Consider the following 17,435-nt stretch of genomic DNA (forward strand, 5'->3'; position numbering starts at 1 on the left):
TGTTTAAATACAGCTCTGGCAAGCCTCCCCCTTTTCCTGGAAGCCATGTCACTTATATTCAGTGTAGTGTCAAGTTCCTTTTCCCCAACCCCAGTCATGTAAGCTCAGACCTGCCAGTTGTTCTTGCCTGGCTCCTTCTCCCTGGGACTTTCATTCCACTGTGTGCAAAAATCCCTGCCCTCTTCCCTAAAAAGTGAAACAGGGAAGTGGCATCCTTGTTGTACAGCTGTGGTTTTGTGTGTGTGAGAGAGATCACATCTGGTTTGTCCACAGAAAATCTGCAGGCCAAGAGCTGTCTTAGCCCAAGTCCCATGCCAGTGGCATATTTACAAAGTTGAACTTTCTGCATTTCTCTGAATCTGCAATGAATTCCATTTAGATAAATGCAGCACCAGTTCTGCTATTTTACAAGGCTGGGTCTGCCTTCACTCTAACTTGCATCCTTGTTTTAAAGCCTGATGCTATTGGCTTAAGCTGAACCTGATGCACAATTTTTTTCCTCCTTCTTCTCTCCCAGCTGGTATTTCTGGACAGCTGGTTTCACAGCAATTCTTAGTTTAAACCACGACAAAGACACTCTAAAATTAGTATCTTTTTTAGGACCTAATCCAGCAATCAGCTGCTACCAGGTGTACTGCTTAATACCTTGACAAGTGTCATTTCAGGAAAAAACTCACCGCCTGCAAATGTCTCATAATTCCTTTTTGTCTGGTGACTCAAAGTGGCAGTCATCTTTGAGCGTTCAGTCACTAATAAGACACAGTGTTTTCCTTTTAAAGCACCTGAAATACATTATTGCCTCATTTCTGGTTGGAAGGTGGGCTGCTGAGAACTGCTGTCAGCTCTCATTTGTTACACTATAAAACTGGCGAAATGAAGCACAGTTTTGTAAATGCACTGAGAACTAAGATACCTTGCTTAGTATAGTCATTGCATCCCTGTATGTGGATATGTATTCATGCACAGTCCAACCCTTCAAGCCCTATGCATCATGCAAAATGAAAGCCTGTGTTGCCAAAATAACCTGCTATAAATACAGAGCATGTGACAGCAGCCGGTTTGGAGAAGTGTGTATGGCCTTTCTGTCGCTTTCTCACCAGTTCTGTCCCTGCAATGCTTTTCATGTAAAATATGCTCTTATCCGTCACAGTCTGCACATCACTTTTCTGCTCATAAATTCTGCATGGGTGGCTTCCCTCCTAATGAGAACTCATGTTTATGCACCAAAGTAGTGCCAGGGGTTAAACACATGGATGTTGAGATGTGTCTGAGTGCATTCTCAGAAAATGAGCTGGATGTAACTCAAGAGCTTATTTGGTACAACATGTGTCTGCTGAGTGTCAAGCCCATGCAGGCGCAGTTAAGGAAACCACTTGGCCAGGGTGTGCAATTCCAAAGCATAAAGCCAGATTCCTGCTCTCCTTTAGTCTGTGAGTCACTGTCTGGTAACAGCCAGCAGGGTTTATAGTAGACACTAAACCCCCAGGGCCTCAGACTGGCATCTGGAGCTGCCCCTGGGGAACAACCAGCTATCCCAACCTTCCTCCACAGCTCCAGTGACCTGCCAGGGCACGCTGTTATTGTTCAGGTCATAAGAAGGCAGAGTGGTATCTGCAGCTCATGGTCTTAATAGCCTCAGTAGCAACAGACAGAAAAATAGTTTATCTCAGAGCTTTTCTCTCAGACAAACCATTCTTCATCAGCTTTTGTTAAGCCTTTTTCTCCTCCCGGTTGCAGTTGTTCCTCACACAGAAATTAAGCAGTCAAAGCAATTGTATGTATTTAACAGTAATCTCAAATGAAAGCAATTCTTTGCTTTTCATCCCTATTCAAGAAATGGATGTGCAGAATCTTCCCCATTCCTCAGCCTCTTTCCCTCACCCATGCATTTTTCTTTTCTTTTGTGGGGTATGAACAATGGAAGGAGAGGCAGAAGGGGAAAAACATCTTCAAAATCCTTTACCAAGAGTACCTGAATCTACAAAATTGAAATTTTGACTTAATGAGCTTTAAACATGATAACAGAATATAAAGTTTGGTCTTCAAAGCTGACATTTTGAATGGAGCTCATGATGTCATGAGTTAAAAAAAATTGTTGTCTGACCAGTCCAGGAGGAATTGAAGACTTCTTGTTTCCAGTGGTAAAACGCTCCCAAATGTGTTTTTTATGGATATTCTCATCATTCCCAGGAGAGAAAGCTGGAAATGGACCTGGCATTTCAATAAAAATATTATATGCAATATGAAAATCCTTGGCATTCGGAGGACATTGCTGAATGATCTTGTCTTTACCCTTATCGCTCAGGCTCTGTGGGGGCCACAACTTTTTCAGCTGTGAAGGCTGAGAGCACAGGCCATGAAATTGTAGCTGAAAAACAAGCTCACTCCAGCTTTATGGGATAGAAGGCAGGAGAAATCCCTGTCTTCAATGTTCTCACTGATTATACAGAAATCAACTTCCAGACTCTGGAGAACAGCACAGATGCTTCTTTCACACCTTTCTCTGTGGCTGTTTTCTTGATAACCTCTGCCTTCAGCATAAAGGCAATTACAGATGCATAGCAGCTCCATGTGAACCGATGGAAGTCCCCTTCAGAGTGCATCAGTCACTGAGTAGAACACTGTGCGAGGCATTTTGCTCCTACCCAGAAAACTTGTGCTGCTGAAGAGGGAATGTGAGACTTTTACAGGGTGTTTTATTGGGGGAAATGATTAACACCCTACACTTTGAATTTACTGATTTCATATGTATTGTATAACTCTGTATTATTTTTAATAAAAACCTAATTATCTTATTCCCATATACCATTAGTGGTGACACTGTCTCCAGTGTCAAATGCATATATTCATGTATGTGCACACACATTCTTGTTTTACTGCTGAACAGAGCTGGTCTCACAGCCAGTTGTTATGGCATTGCAAGCCTAGATTAATAACATAGGTTAATAGGTTAAGGAATGTAACTTCACACATTCACAGTTACAAATAAAATGTTTATACATTGGGCTTCAATTGAAAACAATAATCTACCATTTTCTGGCCTTTTGTCAGAGAACTTAAAAACCTTTGTGTTTTTTAGAAAACATTTTAGGTAGAGTCCAATGAGCACAAAAAACACCCTACAGTGAGGATTGCAGTGACACTTTCAAATAGGAAGAACAGGTGCAGTTACGAATTTGTGGAGTAGGACATGAAGGCAGGGCCTAGGTGATTTTCTTGGCAAATTCCATTTGCTTGGAATTCCATAGCAAGCTTTATCTTGCAGGTGAAAATTGAAGATCAATGTCTGCCATATTGCATGAAAATTGCAAGTACATCTTATTTCTGAATTAAATATACTACTAATTCATCCCCAAGCTAAGATGTTTCTGTCTTTAGTTGAAACAGACAGCCCTATAGAAAGTGGAAAACCAATCTTCACTGTTTCCCTCGAAGGCTGAAGAGAAACAGGCTCACCTGATAAGCATAAATTCACTTCTGTGACTGATTCATAAAGTCTTGTGCTACATACTGCTTTGATCTTGAAAAGCAAAGGGTAAACATGCGAGTGTTTGTGCTGCAACTGATGTGGCTGAATTCAAAATGAATTGGTTGGGCCAAAAGAACTTACTGGACCACAAAGTATCCAGAAATGTCTCATCCGTATACATTTGACATTTAAATCATGACGCTTGTTTATGTTTTAACACTTTTGGGGGCAGTGTCACTTCAGTCTTCAGGAGTTCTAAGGAATTACATGAGTTTTTTTCGAAGCATTAGGTGAATATTTACTAATCATTGGATATCTTTCTCCAGCTTGAGAGGTTATATACTTTTAGAACAATTTTATGCAAGTTCTTTTTGGATTTCTGCATAAAGTTAGCTCTAGATCTATATATGTTTAATTGGAAAGCATTAAAAGTACTACTTTTATTTTATTTTACTATGTATTATAAGCGGCAAAGATTCATTTTGGATCCAAGGTTACCCACAGCTTTATTTTAACACCCCTGAAGGACAATTTTCATGACATTTTCCATCCCACAGGCACTAATGCACCCTTTTTCCTGAAGTGCCATCTCCTTCACTCCCAAAAATAACTAGCCGGGAGAAATTTAGAGAGGACAGCGGTGATAATGAATGTGCTCAACATGTCTTGGAACATTTGCCTTGCAGGATTGTGTTCATAACAAAGAAACAGCAGCCTTGGTTTGAAGGAGTAAAGTGCCTCAGCATCTTGGACTCTGCTCCATCACTTTTCTTTCCCGATACTGGCCCACAGAACCACCCTTATCCCACCCTTATCTGTACCTCTGTCTCTATTAGAGAGCTTTTCAACTGACTGCAGCCCTAATTTAGCACATGGTTTGATGGCCCCATGATTTGATGGCTCCTGCAGCTGCTTGGGTTACAAGTGCACAGATTTTCTGCCCATGGCTAATTTTTATGAAATACCAGTTTAACAAAAGCACTTATCAAAAATGAGATGACAAAGGAAATACTTCCTCCCCCTTTCATCTCTAAGGAGAAGACTGTTTTGACTTGGCGTGGCTCAGAGCATCAGAGGCTTGTGTTTCTGGCAGCTTACTCATAAATGCACAACAGATGAGCATGAGCTGTCGGTGAAATGACCAGCCTGGTAGGTTGTTCAGAGGTAGGGGTTGAGGGTTTATGACTGCTGCCCAGGCACCTGTCACAGAGGACATTAAGCTCCACAGGGATGGTACCACCTTACTGGTTTGTAGTAAATAATGAAGACTCTCCTAAACTTCTCATTCTCTCCTCTGCACCCAACCACCTAAACCAGCAGCAGTAATAGTAGCTACTTTCTTCACCTGAGAAATGTTGTTTAAACGTCAGGCAGATTAAAAAAGAGAAAAACAATTTTAAATACCTATGAATTTTTTGAGAATAAATTCTTTTAAAATCTTTTCTGTTGAAAGCAACAATTTTGTACAGCACAGTGCTCTTTCAAGGGACATAAAGAGATAGCATGAAGATTTATAGATGAGAGATACTCAGTTTAACTGGTATGTGTCATGAAACTTTGAAAAATGAAAATACAGTAGTAAAAGATAATGGAGATTGAAATTATGTAAAATTTCTTAATCCTGAAGCAGTTTTTCTAAGAAGTAAAGAAAGCCTGGTGTCTGAACATATACACTATTTAAAAAAACATATGTAACATGTTCTTATGGCCCTTTCTTCTTGGCTGTTCTTAACAGAAACAAAAGTGTCATTATTTTGGCCTTTGAACTTCTAATGCACTAGGCATGAGTGAAAAAACCACTCCACATACCTGGCAGGTCTTTGTGTGCCTGTGCTTAGCTGCTGATGGCCACACCAATGTGAGCAGCTTTACAATTCTGCAGTGCTATTAATAATTTTATGTAGTGGCTTTCCTAGAGGAGACCCCAGTAACCAGGAAAAACAACAGTCAGAACCTTGGGTGGGGCTTCTGGTAAGGAAGGATTATTCCCTTTTGCACAGGGATGAGTGTTTGGGGGAAGCAAGGAGTGCAACATGATATTTTGTGTGTTGCTTGATGGTGTGTTTGACTGCAAATTGTAAATTACAGTGTTTGGGCTCCAGTCTGCACTCTAGTTGGAGACTGCAAGTCCTCAGCAGAGCAGTCATTTTGCAACCTGTGGTGAAAAGAAAAGCATTCAGCAGACTGATGGGACTGGGGTGGAAAATGAGCTGACCCAGGCGAAAGGATGAAAACCCAAGAAGCCCAAGAGCAAATGAGAGCTGGGGGGGAATGGAATAACTTGTTCTTTTTCTTGTGCCTACCTTCAAAGATATGGGAAACCCATGGAGGGATGATAATCACTCCTAAAATAGCACTGAGAAGTCTGGAGTGCTGCAGGGACAAGAAAAATGGCTGGGAGCTGAGGCTGTAGGTGTTTCACTGCTTTTGAAGGAGGCTATCCCTGGATTAAATCCTCAGCTGCAAAAGATGTGAAAAATGAGTGGGGAGGCCTCATGTGTTCACACTGGCACCTGGAGGAGAGGGTGAGCTGCCTACATAAGCCAAAACTGGTAAATGCCTGGTAGATAAAGCAGCAAAGAGACTGATCCATGAAAACAAGGATTGAAAGAGACAGGAAAAGGGGGAGAAGGGTTTGTGGGTGAGAATGAGAGATGTGGCACTGGCTTTCTCCGGGGCAAAGCCTAAAGCTAAACTTAAAGTTTGGAAGTAAGGAGGTATGATATATGTATGTATTGCATCCTGGGAACTGCATGGCCCCCAAACTTCTCTCTTCCTTCGCTGCAGAAGAATTGCTGCTGGGATACAGATTAATAGCAGCAGCTCCTCAGATTGTGCTATATATAGCAGAGCTCAAAAATGTCTCCTTCCTACACCCCTGCCTGCCAGCCAGACACATCATTTCCACCAAAACTGTGACAATACAGAGTGGATTAGCACATTAAGGGGAAAAGACACTATAGCCTATATGTGTGCTGTCATCCAGTCTGATCTGCTCTCTGCCACATCACTCCTGTCCCCACCGCATCCCTTGCTGCCTGGCCTCAGCATTTTGGGGTCCCACAGAGCCCAGTGCAGGACTAGGAGTAAGTTCTGCTGCTGGTGAAGACTCCTTGCAAACATCCTGCCAGACAAGATTACCATGAGGTCCCTCCCAGTCTGAATGGTCTGAAAGGCAGATCTGTCCCATGGTCAGAAAATGGAAATGGATAGCCAGGAACCCACTTTGTTGAAGATCTTCAGTCAGCCAAGGAAGTGGAGGACTAGCTAGGAAGACAGGCTGAAAGACCTCAAACTATAGTCCAGCTCAGCAATGGAAGGCAGAGGAAATTCAATACAAAGGGAAGTAAAACATTCCTTTTGTGTATAAAAGAAAAAAATAAAGGGGGGGGGGGGGGCGGGGAAGAGATTGTCAGAGATCTTTATTATTCAGGATATTGGTGTGATTTGAATAGACAGCCTTATCAAAATAAAAGCTTGGTGCTCAGTAGTGATTAAACCAGCAAAATCCAAATGTTTTTGGATTTCCAATAAAGCTTGGAGAACAAAACACCAGGTAATAATTATGTTCTGTAGAAATCTGTAATATATGTCTCCAGAATTTTATGTGAAGTTCTCATCTCCTTCCTTTACCTCAGGAGAATACAGATTTGGAGAGATCAGTGAGACAGACAATACACTGTTTCCAGAGGAACAACAATTAGGTAGAATAGGAGTCTTTAGTAATAAGAAAAAGTTACAACAAAGATCTCTACTCTAACAAGAAGAGGCAACACATGGACAAAGCCATTTAGGTCTGATTGTAGGGAGGCCTGGAAGGCACCAACTGGTGTAAATGGGCCTGGAGAGTCCCACACAAGCTTCCCACAAATCCTTCTGTCCATTGTCCCAGGAGCGCTATTTGGGCCCAGGGATGGTATTCCCTTGGCTGCGAGTGTGATGTTTCTGGGTGGAGGCTGTCTCCATACTCCTGGTAGTTTGTGTACAGTCCTGCCTTTGGTCCTGTGTTCTGCACAGACCCGGGACCTACGTGGAAGCCCTGTTTTCTGCTTCTCCTGAATGCTGGATTAGTTCATCATTTTTACTTTGCCTTTTCTGTTGGTGGACCCTGTCACCAGGCTGTCCTTGCTCACTATGTTTTGTCCTCAGCTCCAGGCTCATCTTCCTGTGTTAATCAGCCTGGTTCTTGCTGCTCACTGGACCAGGGAAGCTGAATTAGTAGTCTGGAGATATGTGACCATATACTTACCTGGTTCTTGGGTTTACCCATGGCTGTGTGCTCCTGTGAGCTGTTAACCAGGATGCTGGCAGAGAATGCTTGGTGTGGATATCTCAGCAACCATTTGGTCAAGAACCCTTGCATTTTGAAGCTTCCTAAGCTTTACCTCAAGTCTATATTTAAGTAAGTAAACAGTGTGCATTTAAACTTCTATATTTTGGTGCAGTGCATCTATCAGCTTCTTCGAGAAAGTAACATTTATGTAAAAACAAATCTTCTGAAGTCTTACTTTGCTTCTGATTTTGGTCTGGTTTTTGAAGTACATAGTACTTCAAAGTTCATAGTTCATCTCTTCCCCATTTAGCTCTTCCCCTAATACTTGAGAAACGTCTGCTCAAGGTAACCAAACTCTGCAGACAAATAACAATTTCAGAGGCAAGCTTTGTGAATTACCAAACCTAGCCAAATGGCAGGCCAGATAAAATGGGTTTTGAATGAAAAGAATGTGGAGCAGAACTTCCCAAATGAACTGTTTCCCTCTGGTCCTTCTTTAGTGTGCTTCTGAGCATGTGGAAATGCTGGTTTGTGGAACTTCACTGGAGCTGCTTGTTAAAAGAAATGTCTTGTTTATTGTGAGCCTAGAATAAATATAGATGAAAGTGTTTTAAAAACAATAAGGTAGTAAATTCTAATGCTTAATGTGAAGTACTTAGCTGACAGTGAATATCCATTAGTTGGTTTTATACACTTCAACTTCTTGATGTCACATTTTAGAGGTGTCTCAGTCAAATTTTATTTCTTTGCATTTTAATTGCAACTTCCTGCAGAAATAGAAATAGAAATTTTTGTGTGTGTTCTTTGGGTATAAAGGCAGGGAGGAAGGAGCTTACCAACTTAATAATTCGTTTTTAATGTAATAAAATGGTGTAAATGCTCTTTTTTTTTAATGTTTTATTTAGAAGTCAAGTGTCTCTCAAGAAATAAGATCTTTATTGAAGAGGATAACAAAATGTGATGCCAAATCATGGGCAGTTAGTAAACCAGGATGGGTGTAGTGCACTAGGATGAACAAATCTCCCAGCGTATTGACCAGTACTGAGTAGAAAGACCAACTACAATGATTGGTTGCCTCAAGATCATTAGGAGAAAAAATGGCTTTGTTGTCAGAACTGTGGTAATCTACATAAGCATCTAAGTTGAGTTGTATAACCTCCATTTTTTGTGCTCTAAGCTGCTCTGGATATCGAGTATCTCTTTAGTAGCTTTCTAATATATTCTATTCTGAAATGTCTTAGAAGATTTTTGAGTGATTGCTTTGCCTTCTTTGAACCTACAGACTGCATTTTAAAGTAGGAGAGAGAAAATATGATGTGTGGTTTTTTAACTCCCCAATTTAACCCAAATGAAATAAAAAGTTTGCCTTATTAAAAGGATGCAGAGTTAGACATTCCCAAAAGAGTGTGTGTTTTCTTGTTCTTGGGGTTTTAGAAGTTGAATTCTTGAGGGAGGGAACACTACAGTCAAGTTCATTTCCCAAAAGACAAAATGCTGCTGTATCTTATGCATTTTTCTTACGATTTTAAAGCACCAGCTGTCTTAATTTATTTTTTTTTGCCACTTGAGCTAACGATAAGTAGTTTAACTAAAGTGATGAATAATTCACACTGTTTTTCAGAGAGCCTATAGTTATTTCATGAATTTCTAGATTTATTAGTTTCTTAGTTGCTTCTTCTGCTACTAGTACTAATTTAAAGGAACTACAATTAAAGTGGGACACTGGGCTAGCCTGTTGTCTTTGGAATTCAGTCAAGAAACCTGTTATCTTTAAAAACAAACTTGGGAAATAACTATTGTGAAAGATAATTCAATGCAAGGTTTTCTCAATACAATACAGTGAAAGGAGATATAAACAAAAAAGTATTCTAAAAGAATCAGGCTGGAGTACTTCTAACAATAATCACTTTGCCACTTCAAAATAATTTCCACTTCATACATCAGAAGAAGACAACAGTGCCTCCTGCACTTATGTCAGTTTCTGAAGAGACTACAAAACACTGAGTGTCTCTAGATCATCTTTTCTCAAAGACCAAGCACTGCTCAGGCTGTAGGAAACTTCATAATTTGAATACTTGAAATGGAATCTGAAACCTTTTAGAGGTTTGTTCTGATGTCCTGGAGACATGTGGGAGCTCCACTAGAGACCCCACTACAGGCAGGACTGGCCTAAGAGAATTGTTTTCTCATCTTACATAGCCTTATTTTCTAACCTTTCACGACTGATTTAACATTTACCCCTTTTTTGCAAGGAGAAAAAGATTAGTTCCTTGTTCCATAGGTGCATTGTAAAAGCTGAATATTCTCAAAGAGTTACAAGTATTAAGATGCTTTTTAACTTGACATACAATAAGGGGGCAGCTCTGCTTACAGAGTTCAAGTAAGCATTTTCTGGTTTTCTTTCAGAACCATTACCTGTTGCTTAGTACTTTCTAGGAGTGCATGGTTCTTTCCCTGTTAAATGGGGATTTAAAATAAAATCTCACTTTCCTCACGAGTGCGCTGGGGCGTGGGAAGACAATAAGTGAGTTGCCTGAGGTCATGCAGAAAGTCATGGCCAAGAACAGTTCTGACTTCAGTCATTTGTCCCAAGATGAATAGATTGCTCTTTCTCCACAAAAACAAGAAACAGAACACTTAGATCACTGAGAAATAGTGGCTCTGCCCCTATTTTCCTAAACATAGTAAAAGTGGATGGTGGGGTTGCATTTTCTCTGTAATATTTGTAGTATAATCCTGCAAATGCTTATGACGTGAGCAGGCCACAATCCCACTATTCAAATACTGTCTATAAATGAGGGGATTTGTACTTTATAAATAGCATAGAATGGTCCTGGATGAAAGGAACCTTAAAGATCATCTAGTTCCAACACCCCCACAATGGGCAGGAGCACCTTCCACTAGACCAGGTTGCTCAAAGCCCCATCCAGCCTGGCCTTGAACACTGCCAGGGATAGGGCATCCACAGCTTCTCTGAAAAATCTGTTTCAGTGTCTTACCACCCTCAACAGGAAGAATTTCTATCTAATATCTAATCTAAACCTACTCTTTCCTAGTTTGAATCCATTCCCCCCTCCCCATCCTGTCACTACATGCTCTTGTAAAAGTCCCCCTCCATCTTTCTTGTAGGTTTCCCTCAGGTACTGGAAGGCAGAAATTAGGTCACCCCGAAGCCTTTTCTTATCCAGGCTGAACAAATCCAATTCTCTTGGCCTTTCCTGATAGGAGAGATGCTTCATCCCTCTGATCATTTTGTTGGCCTCCTCTGGACTTGTTCCAGCAATTCCATGTCCTTTCTGTGCTGGGACCCCAGAACTGATGTAGCCCTGCAGGTGGGGTCACAGCAGAGCAGAGCAGAGGGGCAGAATCCCCTCCCTGCCCTGCTGCCCACGCTGCTCTGGATGCAGCCCAGGACACGTTTGTCTCTCTGGCTGGGAGTGCCCATGGCTGGGTCATGTCCAGCCTCCCAAACACCAGCACCCCCAGGTCCTTCTCCCCAGGGCTGCTCTCCATCTGTTCATCCCCCAGCCTGGGTCAGTACTGGGGGTTGTCCTAACCCAGGTGCAACACCTTGCCCTTGGTCTTGTTAAACCTCAGAAGAGTCTCATGGGTGTACTTTAAAAAGTCTGCCCAGATCCCTCTGGACAGCATCCTCTCATTCAGGTGTGTCAAGTGAAATTGTGACCAAGTGAAGGCTTTGCTCTTTTTTTAGCATGTCAGGGACACCATGGATCTGAAAACAAGAAATAGTGGTGTCTAGGTTGTACAGGAGGAATGACTTGGACAAGGAGCAGATTTATATTTAAATCAAGGACAGGATTTTGGATTTGCTAGTGACAGGACCATGGTGGTGCAGCTGGGGAGGCTGCTGCAGGACTTCCCTAGATATCTGTGCAGCTTTTTCTTTTCCCACTGCTTTTCCTTTTAACGTGATTGCTGCTTCTCTTCAGGAGGGTCTTTTTCTTTCAAAAGAAAGAACTCCAGGAAGCTCAGTGTCATTATAACAGGCTTCACAGGATGCGCCTCCAGTGCTTGAAACTGAGCTCCTGTTCAACTAAACCAGGCATGAACACCCTTAGTAACTTGGCACTTGATGTGCCACTGTTTATTGGTACAAGATATGCTTTTCCCCCTCTGTCTTTGTTCGGGTCCAACAAGTTGTAGGTGTATAATTTCTAAAAAAGCCTTTGAAAACTTATGTGGACTTTATGGTCATAAACTGGGCAGGAGTCATGGGCTGACTGGGTCTGTGCTTTTTTTTCTGAAGAAATACTAGTATAATGCCTAGAGTTGAGAAAGAAGGGGAACATTTACAAGAAATCTAATTAAACACCAGAAGTCTCACCAGCAGTAATTTCTCCAACTTCCTTTCAGATAGTACTTTGATAATCATATTTCAATTCCACTGCTAAATGAAGCATTTGTGAAAACTGACTCAGCCACAAATCATGAGTGAGTTTAAAAATACCCTTAACTTTCCCCTTTATAGTTTGATTTTTGTTTGCAGACCAAATGATGTTCATTTGGCTTGTCCTGCCTTGTCTTCCTTGCAAATTAGGGCAAAAATTTTCCCTTAAATAAAAAAATGATCTGATATTTTCACAGCAAGAGCTGAAATTTTAGGAAAAATTACAAACTTGAAAGACTGATAAATGTGGGAGCTGGGAACACAGACCCCAATGCCCATCTAAGTTCATATCTACTGATTCAAGTCTAGGATGAGAAAGCTGTGCAGATTAGTCAGCACTGATATGGACTGCAAGGTTCAGGGCCAGACTAGTCTTTCCTAGACTTCTGTGTCTGCGAAATTTCACAGAAATGTAGAAGTCTCATATCTGGACTGAAAGAAGGCAGTGTATTTTTTTTCAGCTGCCTTTGTAATACAAATGTAGGAGTTGCATTTGGTAGGCTTTTTAAATAGATCTTAAATCTACTTAAATGCAAGCTTCAAGGAGGTTTAGAAGCTATTTTTATAATAAGCCCTTTTATTAATGTCTTATGAGCTGTCTGCCATCCAGTCATATATAGTTGTGGAGCAGAGGAGAGGCTTTGAGGTTGGTGGCACTCTTGACACATTTGCCTCTGCTGGGCCGTGGGAGACACTGTTGTCTGGATGGAAAATTAAGCTTTAAGAAGTGATGATTCAAATGCTCCTGGTGCTTCTTGTACCTAAATACTTCTGCTCCTTTTCTTTTAGTTGTTCATTCAGATATTTACTAAGTTTAGACTGTGTTCCATGGACCTGACTTTTATTCTTAAGCACTTCTGTCCATCATTAGTGCCTGCTACACTTGCAGTTAAAAACTACTCCAAAATAAATTCATGTACATGGATAATTTATAATTATCTCAATTTTCAGAATTAGACTCATAATTCTTAAATCTTGACAGTATTTGTGAATGTTTCATTTGGAAGTACTTTGATCTTCTATTTTATTTAAATAGGCAATAATCCCTACTTTTTCTTTGAGCCCTTTGATATCTGACTAAACTTTCTGAACTTATTTTGAAAAAGATGCACACTTTTAATCCCTAAAATGCAGAAAGAAACACAAATGTATTTGTTTTTCTTTTCCCACTTTTTTCCTGTGAGCAACCTGGCCTCATGCCCCATAAAAAAATAGGGATGCAGTCTGCACATTTTTTCCACACCCACTGTTATGACAATTGGAAGGCTTTGGTGATTATTTTATAAAATCTTTTTCAGTCAGTTTGATGAATCCTCATTTTTTTTTTATTCAAAGAAGAAATAAAAACCAGAGAATGTGAACTTTGATCTTTAATTCATAGCCCTTTAAAAGGGAAAAGGAACGTTGTTCTTACTCTTGAACACGAAAGCTTTTGCTGGCCTGGTAGGCTCGATGGTGAGTTATAGTGACAGACAGGTTTACTGCCTGTGTGAGGCAGGCAGATTGCCACCTCCTGACTGTGTGTTGGCCACAAAGATGAACAGCAGGAGATTGTCCATCTTAGACTTCCAGCTTGATAATTACGCACCATATTGTTTTCCTCTGGCCAGGGATTAAGGGCCAGTCTCAGCAATGCTCCTGGCTGGGAAGCAACATGTGTTAGAACAGCAAAGAAGCAATTTTTCATGAAGTTTCTTATTGGAATTGCTGTTCTGATGGCAAAAACAAGTAAATATTCCATGTGTTGGCAGCATATGTACACCGCACAACTCAGAGGTTTGAGAAGACTTCATAACAAGCAGAAGGATTAGGGAGGAACAGTTCCCTAGGGTTCCAACATCTTACTGTCTTTGTCCACTGTAGGCAAGTGGCATGCATTGTAGGAGGGGAGTCACAAAATACTGAAGAGCATTTTAAAGTCCTGAAATGGTACCTGGCATGCATCAGGCACAGGAAAGGTTGTGCTGCAGAAGGACTGCCACCATGGTCAGTAGCTGAGACTATGAAAATCAAAATGCACCAGTCTGCAGGTACCTGATAGGATGTGTTAAGTGTAGAGCTGAGCCCTGAGTCCTGCAACTTGGGGGCCTTCTCATCCTGAATGGTTGGAATTCCCTGGATAATGACAGCCATAACTCTCTCAAAAGGCTGATTTCCCCCCATCTTCCTGATATGAAGAGTAAGGAGAGGTGCTTATAGTAGGGAAATAAAAATGAGAAGCCATGACTAATTTTTTGGATATGACACCCATTGCGAATGAAGTTTGGGTTCCCATCCCTGCTCCCAGAGATACCCATTTGGCACCAAGTACTAATTGACTAAAGCACAGTCCTGGCTGAGGCTACAGCACAGGTCTCCTCAAGCTCAGCGCTCTCACCGCACGGCTGCTGGCTCCTTACTGGCCATGGAACTGTGCTCTCCTCTGCATGACTGGCCAGCTTTGGCCTTGCTTGCTGAGCATCTGGTGTGCTGTGTTTGACTGGTCCTAAATGTTTTGTATTGCCAGGAAGCCTTACAGCTCCTTCACTGCCTGTAGTCCAACGTTATGACTGTAGAGGTTTTGCTGAATGCTGTTACTACAGGTAAAGCAGCATCACAGCCAAGGTATATAAATACAACTGCACTGAAGTGATTATTGTGAGTCATAGCCACACAAGTTGTACTGAAATCTGGATTTAAAGATGATATCTATTGTGGGTATGCATTTTTTAAAAAAATCCTTTTTTAAAACTTTTTCTAGCCTTCTGTGATCAGCTTTAACTGCAACATATAAACAAAGCAGTAGTAAAGAAAGGTGCAAACCTGAGTTAGTCTTTAGTCCTAGAAGGCATCTGAAGGAATTTGTCGATAAAGAAAGTGTAGCAGTAGTCCTGGGCCATCCTTCCACCTTCCTGCTGAGCTATGTTTTGGTTTACAGTCTGAGTTTCCATGACCTCTTGTTGACCTGTAGGCTCCAGCTGTTCTGACTTGAATAACTTCAATTATTTATGTATACATTATAAAGAAAATACCCAAATCTAAAACTCTGACCCCATTTAAATATTTAATTAGAAAAATAAAACCACAGGTAGAAGAGAAATAACACTTGAAATGTACCACACTAAAGTGCTTTTGGGAAGGCATTACCAATATCTGGCAAGTAATAGACCTACAGAGAAGCTAGTACCACTTGCCAAATTGGTTGGTAATACTTGGTAATATCTGCTCTGCAGTGGTTACTATTAATGTTTCTTGCCAGGGTTCATAAAGAGGTTTCATGCAACAAATTGTTCAATGTGACTGCTTAAAATTCTTATATTACTTGGGTAAGATTAAATGAAAACCAAATGTTATAAATATACTAGTGGGGCACATGTTTATGTTTATCTCCTAGAGGACAAATCCGTGGAGCTTCTGGGTTGTATTTACAATTTGAAAGAGAAATATTTTATGGTAAAGAAGTAATTTGATAACTTCCTAGGTTACTCCAATCTGGATAAAGGGAGGAGGATGGGAATAAATAAGCTAAAATTACTTTAAATCTACAAATGTTCACTTATTTACTCTTTTTTTTTTTTTTTTTTTTTTTTTTTTTTGAGAAAATAAAGTGTTTAGCATATTTCTTTATATTCTGAAAGACAACAAAGAAATTGCCAGCTTCTCAGGTCATCAAAATTATTTACCACACTGAGACTGAGTTTTACTTGGTTTGTATTGTTTTGCATCTATAGGTTTCTTTCCAGCAGCAAGAGCTCACATTACCTTTAAGTGAATAAGATGTTTCCTACAACCTCATGACTCCAGGAAGCAAACTTGTGGAAGAGCCAAAACTCTTGAGTCATGTGGGAAATATAGGCACCTGGGAAAGGATAGTAACTAGTAGAAGCAATAATGAAGAACCTCACCCTGAAACTCATGTTAAAGTCACTAGGACTTGGAAGCAAAGCCTCTCCTCTTGCTGGGGTTTGCTGCTGCCTTGGAGGCAGCAGCTCTCTCTGGTCTCAGCCTCTAAGCTCTAGGAGATCTAGGAGGTTAATACATATTCTTCTCCCCTAGTGCTGCCTGTTCTTGTGAAACCTGTGACAATACAACATACTCAAAATTGACCAGTATTTCTTATTTTTTATTTGTTGTTTTGGTTTGTGTTTAATTTTCTAATTGCTGATTCAAAACTAGAAAAATTAGAAAAGTAAATAAAGCTTTCTGATGAAAACCAGCATGCGCTTTTTAACTGGAGACAATCACAAGGTCTTAAATAATGTATGCTAAAGAGCTACACTTGGTAAATCTCTACAGAGGGTTCTTTCAGAATCCATTCTCTTAAATAAAACAAATGGCATTTCTGAATGTACTGATCACCAATAATGTAACCCTTACAATAATTCTATGTTCAGGTTTAGGTCACCCATCCAGCTTAGAGATACTGTAAGTTGGCATACTGTTTTTTTCTCTAGCACTGAACCACTTTAGAACTTCATATATGCCCAAGGCTGAAGGGAATGTCATGCAGAAATATTCAAAGTGTATTCAGGTGCTTCATTATAATTTACATAGTAAATCTAATTCAAGTTTTGCTACATTTTGAAGGAGTCTTTCTAAACTGCAAGACTTGTATTAAAACAAATTGGCAACTTAATCATTTTTAGTAGCACTCATATGAAGATTGTTCTCCTGTGGTTAATCTAACTGCTTTTTGAAGGCTGCAGAGTTGTCCTCAAGAGAACTTTAAAATGCAATTTATTTCTTTTGCTATATCACTCCAGGGTATATGTATTAATTTCTTTTTATTGCTTAAAATGTCATTTAAAGATGTGTAAATTAGTCTTAAAATGCAGAAAATAAAAATCCTGCTTGTTCCAGAGAAAAAAGCAAAACTTGGTCTATAGGCCATGTAGTTCAGCAGAGATGGCAGGAGCAGGCACTGGCTCTGGCAGCCCCTAAATGGAAAGTTGGTAGGAGTGAAGGGATTATCCTAGGAAGGTATGGCTGTGTGCCTGCCATGGTCTCTGGCTTCTTGACAGGAATCAGCTATCAGTCATCAGCAGGTGGTCACTGGATTAGATGACCCTGATCTAACCTGAGAGAGCAGGCACTGACCAGGGGACCTCTCTGAACAAACTGATAAATGTAATGGAGACCTAAGAGCTGGTGGTGTGCAGGGTATGAGGAAAGTTCAATAAGCTGAATGCAAGCTCAGGCTGCTGTTATCACAAGAGCTTCTGCTTCTTCCTTTGACCCTTGTTTTTCAAGGACTTCTCAGTGAGGCCAGAGCAGCTGTTATGCTGGCAAGGGTGCTTCTGCCATTC

The 17,435-nt window shown here is 40.6% G+C and overlaps 1 protein-coding gene and 1 long non-coding RNA gene across 3 annotated transcripts in view; one reads left to right on the forward strand and one right to left on the reverse strand.

Moving 5' to 3' along the window:
• HECW1 (HECT, C2 and WW domain containing E3 ubiquitin protein ligase 1) overlaps positions 1-17,435 on the forward strand; it is a 319,771-nt gene that overhangs the window by 30,908 nt on the left and 271,428 nt on the right. The window lies entirely within an intron of this gene.
• On the reverse strand, positions 3,002-5,892 carry LOC147655778 (uncharacterized). Its single transcript, XR_015279973.1, has 2 exons — positions 5,773-5,892; positions 3,002-5,624 (listed from the first exon to the last, which is right to left on the reverse strand). It is a non-coding gene; the product is annotated as an uncharacterized LOC147655778 (long non-coding RNA).

This window comes from Cyanistes caeruleus, chromosome 1 (genome assembly GCF_971803275.1).
Source record: "Cyanistes caeruleus chromosome 1, bCyaCae1.hap1.1, whole genome shotgun sequence".
NCBI lineage: Eukaryota > Metazoa > Chordata > Aves > Passeriformes > Paridae > Cyanistes > Cyanistes caeruleus.